General features: G+C 46.6%; 7 non-coding genes across 7 annotated transcripts in view; 4 read left to right on the top strand and 3 right to left on the bottom strand.

Annotated features, from left to right (window-relative positions):
• TRNAN-GUU (transfer RNA asparagine (anticodon GUU)) overlaps positions 1-6 on the top strand; it is a 74-nt gene extending 68 nt beyond the window's left edge. Inside the window, exon 1 of the tRNA in view lies at positions 1-6. This exon is cut by the window's left edge and continues 68 nt beyond it. This is a non-coding gene — a tRNA (tRNA-Asn).
• Positions 7-503: 497 nt separating this feature from the next.
• TRNAG-UCC (transfer RNA glycine (anticodon UCC)) lies at positions 504-575 on the bottom strand. The gene has a single exon. It is a non-coding gene; the product is annotated as a tRNA-Gly (tRNA).
• A 991-nt stretch (positions 576-1,566) lies between these two features.
• Positions 1,567-1,640, top strand: TRNAN-GUU (transfer RNA asparagine (anticodon GUU)). The gene has a single exon. It is a non-coding gene; the product is annotated as a tRNA-Asn (tRNA).
• A 497-nt stretch (positions 1,641-2,137) lies between these two features.
• Positions 2,138-2,209, bottom strand: TRNAG-UCC (transfer RNA glycine (anticodon UCC)). Its single transcript has one exon. It is a non-coding gene; the product is annotated as a tRNA-Gly (tRNA).
• Positions 2,210-3,200: 991 nt separating this feature from the next.
• On the top strand, positions 3,201-3,274 carry TRNAN-GUU (transfer RNA asparagine (anticodon GUU)). The gene has a single exon. It is a non-coding gene; the product is annotated as a tRNA-Asn (tRNA).
• A 497-nt stretch (positions 3,275-3,771) lies between these two features.
• On the bottom strand, positions 3,772-3,843 carry TRNAG-UCC (transfer RNA glycine (anticodon UCC)). The gene has a single exon. It is a non-coding gene; the product is annotated as a tRNA-Gly (tRNA).
• Positions 3,844-4,833: 990 nt separating this feature from the next.
• On the top strand, positions 4,834-4,907 carry TRNAN-GUU (transfer RNA asparagine (anticodon GUU)). Its single transcript has one exon. It is a non-coding gene; the product is annotated as a tRNA-Asn (tRNA).
• Positions 4,908-5,000: the final 93 nt, after the last annotated feature.

Genomic DNA, 5,000 nt, shown 5'->3' with positions numbered 1-5,000 from the left:
GGGACGGCCTTTCCTTTTGTGTTCAACAGTTGTCCGAAGAGAACCCCAGATAGCCATGTAGATTCATTTGAGACACGTTGGAATCTCATTCACGTTCATGAAAAGGGTGAGCAGCATCAAGTTCATGTCTTAGTGATACAACAGACATCCCTGGCAGTGTCTGTGACCAAATGAAGTTTTCTGTACCCCAGAAGCAGCAGTAAAGTATTAGCCGGGGATCGAACCCAAAGCCTGGCGACGGCTGTCAAGCCAAAGAAAGGCAGTTCAAGCCCACCCAAGGACAGGCTCGCTTTAGTGCCTTGCTAGCTATTTGTTTAGAACATTATAGAGTGTCTGCATTAAGTGTTGACCATTTAGAAAGAACTTTAAGCTGGCGTAGAGTCTGCTGCACCGGAATGGAACCTCTCCAGAGACTGAGCAGGTGCAGGATGTCCTAACTGTTCAGAGATCTTGTCTTGGTCTTGTCTTCCATGGAATTGTAGGGTGCCAAAAGCAAGCTCACATGCGTTGGCCGGGAATCGAACCCGGGTCAACTGCTTGGAAGGCAGCTATGCTCACCACTATACCACCAACGCTACATGCTGAAACTCGCCTAGCATGTACCATTGCAATATACCCAAGAGAAAAATGAGCTTGCTTATTTGCCTACTTTGCTAGATGTAAGCAGTGGGACACATGGTGATACTGCTTACAGACTTCAATTCAAGACTTCAGAAAGATCATGTGCCCCCCTGGATGATGCTGGTGCAACACACACAGCAAAGGACAGCAATTTGAAGTCTGGAAGATTCCAGGGCAAGGGTGGGAAGGATGAAAAGCTAGGTGGCCATGCAACCATTCCTGCTAACCCAAAGCTTACTTGTGCCCTACAACACATTGGCTTAAGACTTGACCAAATCCAATGCTCCAATATGGGGAAGCTCCTCTGTTTGCTGTTTTTTTTTTTTTTTTTTTTTTTTTTTTTTAAGTGCGGTGTCACAGTTCACCCATCTCTTCAACTGCAAGAACGGCACAGGAGTAGTCTTAGCTACCCTAATATGTACGTTACAGCAGGGCCCTTATTACACTTTCTCTTACAGGGCAATGGAAAACGTTTTGCCCATGCGATAAAGCAAGGCGCAAAAATGAATTCATGCCTAGCAGAGGATGGTTTCGATCCATCGACCTCTGGGTTATGGGCCCAGCACGCTTCCACTGTGCCACTCTGCTTCTGTTTGTATTCAACCTTCAAGTTTAAGAAGGGTACATTAGTTGAAATAGTTACACTACTATATATGTTACAGCAAGGCCCTAATGACACTTTCTCTTAAGGGGCTATGGCCGACAATTGGCCCATATGGTAAGCAAGGTATAAAAACCAACGTACACCTAGCAGAGGATGGTTTCAATCCATCGACCTCTGGATTATGGGCCCAGCACGCTTCCGCTGCGCCACTCTGCTGCCATACAGTGAATGCTTCATTGTGGGAAAAAGTGGCGTTAAACTTCTTGGAGCAGACTTACTTCCTCACTCCACAAGACACACATACATCCCCATAAAATCATTTAGCAACAACTGCAGGCACAGTCTCTGTGGCGCAATCGGTTAGCGCGTTCGGCTGTTAACCGAAAGGTTGGTGGTTCAAGCCCACCCAGGGACGGCCTTTCCTTTTGTGTTCAACAGTTGTCCGAAGAGAACCCCAGATAGCCATGTAGATTCATTTGAGACACGTTGGAATCTCATTCACGTTCATGAAAAGGGTGAGCAGCATCAAGTTCATGTCTTAGTGATACAACAGACATCCCTGGCAGTGTCTGTGACCAAATGAAGTTTTCTGTACCCCAGAAGCAGCAGTAAAGTATTAGCCGGGGATCGAACCCAAAGCCTGGCGACGGCTGTCAAGCCAAAGAAAGGCAGTTCAAGCCCACCCAAGGACAGGCTCGCTTTAGTGCCTTGCTAGCTATTTGTTTAGAACATTATAGAGTGTCTGCATTAAGTGTTGACCATTTAGAAAGAACTTTAAGCTGGCGTAGAGTCTGCTGCACCGGAATGGAACCTCTCCAGAGACTGAGCAGGTGCAGGATGTCCTAACTGTTCAGAGATCTTGTCTTGGTCTTGTCTTCCATGGAATTGTAGGGTGCCAAAAGCAAGCTCACATGCGTTGGCCGGGAATCGAACCCGGGTCAACTGCTTGGAAGGCAGCTATGCTCACCACTATACCACCAACGCTACATGCTGAAACTCGCCTAGCATGTACCATTGCAATATACCCAAGAGAAAAATGAGCTTGCTTATTTGCCTACTTTGCTAGATGTAAGCAGTGGGACACATGGTGATACTGCTTACAGACTTCAATTCAAGACTTCAGAAAGATCATGTGCCCCCCTGGATGATGCTGGTGCAACACACACAGCAAAGGACAGCAATTTGAAGTCTGGAAGATTCCAGGGCAAGGGTGGGAAGGATGAAAAGCTAGGTGGCCATGCAACCATTCCTGCTAACCCAAAGCTTACTTGTGCCCTACAACACATTGGCTTAAGACTTGACCAAATCCAATGCTCCAATATGGGGAAGCTCCTCTGTTTGCTGTTTTTTTTTTTTTTTTTTTTTTTTTTTTTTAAGTGCGGTGTCACAGTTCACCCATCTCTTCAACTGCAAGAACGGCACAGGAGTAGTCTTAGCTACCCTAATATGTACGTTACAGCAGGGCCCTTATTACACTTTCTCTTACAGGGCAATGGAAAACGTTTTGCCCATGCGATAAAGCAAGGCGCAAAAATGAATTCATGCCTAGCAGAGGATGGTTTCGATCCATCGACCTCTGGGTTATGGGCCCAGCACGCTTCCACTGTGCCACTCTGCTTCTGTTTGTATTCAACCTTCAAGTTTAAGAAGGGTACATTAGTTGAAATAGTTACACTACTATATATGTTACAGCAAGGCCCTAATGACACTTTCTCTTAAGGGGCTATGGCCGACAATTGGCCCATATGGTAAGCAAGGTATAAAAACCAACGTACACCTAGCAGAGGATGGTTTCAATCCATCGACCTCTGGATTATGGGCCCAGCACGCTTCCGCTGCGCCACTCTGCTGCCATACAGTGAATGCTTCATTGTGGGAAAAAGTGGCGTTAAACTTCTTGGAGCAGACTTACTTCCTCACTCCACAAGACACACATACATCCCCATAAAATCATTTAGCAACAACTGCAGGCACAGTCTCTGTGGCGCAATCGGTTAGCGCGTTCGGCTGTTAACCGAAAGGTTGGTGGTTCAAGCCCACCCAGGGACGGCCTTTCCTTTTGTGTTCAACAGTTGTCCGAAGAGAACCCCAGATAGCCATGTAGATTCATTTGAGACACGTTGGAATCTCATTCACGTTCATGAAAAGGGTGAGCAGCATCAAGTTCATGTCTTAGTGATACAACAGACATCCCTGGCAGTGTCTGTGACCAAATGAAGTTTTCTGTACCCCAGAAGCAGCAGTAAAGTATTAGCCGGGGATCGAACCCAAAGCCTGGCGACGGCTGTCAAGCCAAAGAAAGGCAGTTCAAGCCCACCCAAGGACAGGCTCGCTTTAGTGCCTTGCTAGCTATTTGTTTAGAACATTATAGAGTGTCTGCATTAAGTGTTGACCATTTAGAAAGAACTTTAAGCTGGCGTAGAGTCTGCTGCACCGGAATGGAACCTCTCCAGAGACTGAGCAGGTGCAGGATGTCCTAACTGTTCAGAGATCTTGTCTTGGTCTTGTCTTCCATGGAATTGTAGGGTGCCAAAAGCAAGCTCACATGCGTTGGCCGGGAATCGAACCCGGGTCAACTGCTTGGAAGGCAGCTATGCTCACCACTATACCACCAACGCTACATGCTGAAACTCGCCTAGCATGTACCATTGCAATATACCCAAGAGAAAAATGAGCTTGCTTATTTGCCTACTTTGCTAGATGTAAGCAGTGGGACACATGGTGATACTGCTTACAGACTTCAATTCAAGACTTCAGAAAGATCATGTGCCCCCCTGGATGATGCTGGTGCAACACACACAGCAAAGGACAGCAATTTGAAGTCTGGAAGATTCCAGGGCAAGGGTGGGAAGGATGAAAAGCTAGGTGGCCATGCAACCATTCCTGCTAACCCAAAGCTTACTTGTGCCCTACAACACATTGGCTTAAGACTTGACCAAATCCAATGCTCCAATATGGGGAAGCTCCTCTGTTTGCTGTTTTTTTTTTTTTTTTTTTTTTTTTTTTTAAGTGCGGTGTCACAGTTCACCCATCTCTTCAACTGCAAGAACGGCCCAGGAGTAGTCTTAGCTACCCTAATATGTACGTTACAGCAGGGCCCTTATTACACTTTCTCTTACAGGGCAATGGAAACCGTTTTGCCCATGCGATAAAGCAAGGCGCAAAAATGAATTCATGCCTAGCAGAGGATGGTTTCGATCCATCGACCTCTGGGTTATGGGCCCAGCACGCTTCCGCTGTGCCACTCTGCTTCTGTTTGTATTCAACCTTCAAGTTTAAGAAGGGTACATTAGTTGAAATAGTTACACTACTATATATGTTACAGCAAGGCCCTAATGACACTTTCTCTTAAGGGGCTATGGCCGACAATTGGCCCATATGGTAAGCAAGGTATAAAAACCAACGTACACCTAGCAGAGGATGGTTTCGATCCATCGACCTCTGGGTTATGGGCCCAGCACGCTTCCGCTGCGCCACTCTGCTGCCATACAGTGAATGCTTCATTGTGGGAAAAAGTGGCGTTAAACTTCTTGGAGCAGACTTACTTCCTCACTCCACAAGACACACATACATCCCCATAAAATCATTTAGCAACAACTGCAGGCACAGTCTCTGTGGCGCAATCGGTTAGCGCGTTCGGCTGTTAACCGAAAGGTTGGTGGTTCAAGCCCACCCAGGGACGGCCTTTCCTTTTGTGTTCAACAGTTGTCCGAAGAGAACCCCAGATAGCCATGTAGATTCATTTGAGACACGTTGGAATCTCATTCACGTTCAT

This window comes from Hyperolius riggenbachi, chromosome 4, assembly GCF_040937935.1.
Source record: "Hyperolius riggenbachi isolate aHypRig1 chromosome 4, aHypRig1.pri, whole genome shotgun sequence".
NCBI lineage: Eukaryota > Metazoa > Chordata > Amphibia > Anura > Hyperoliidae > Hyperolius > Hyperolius riggenbachi.
This window is presented reverse-complemented; position numbering and strand designations above follow the sequence as displayed.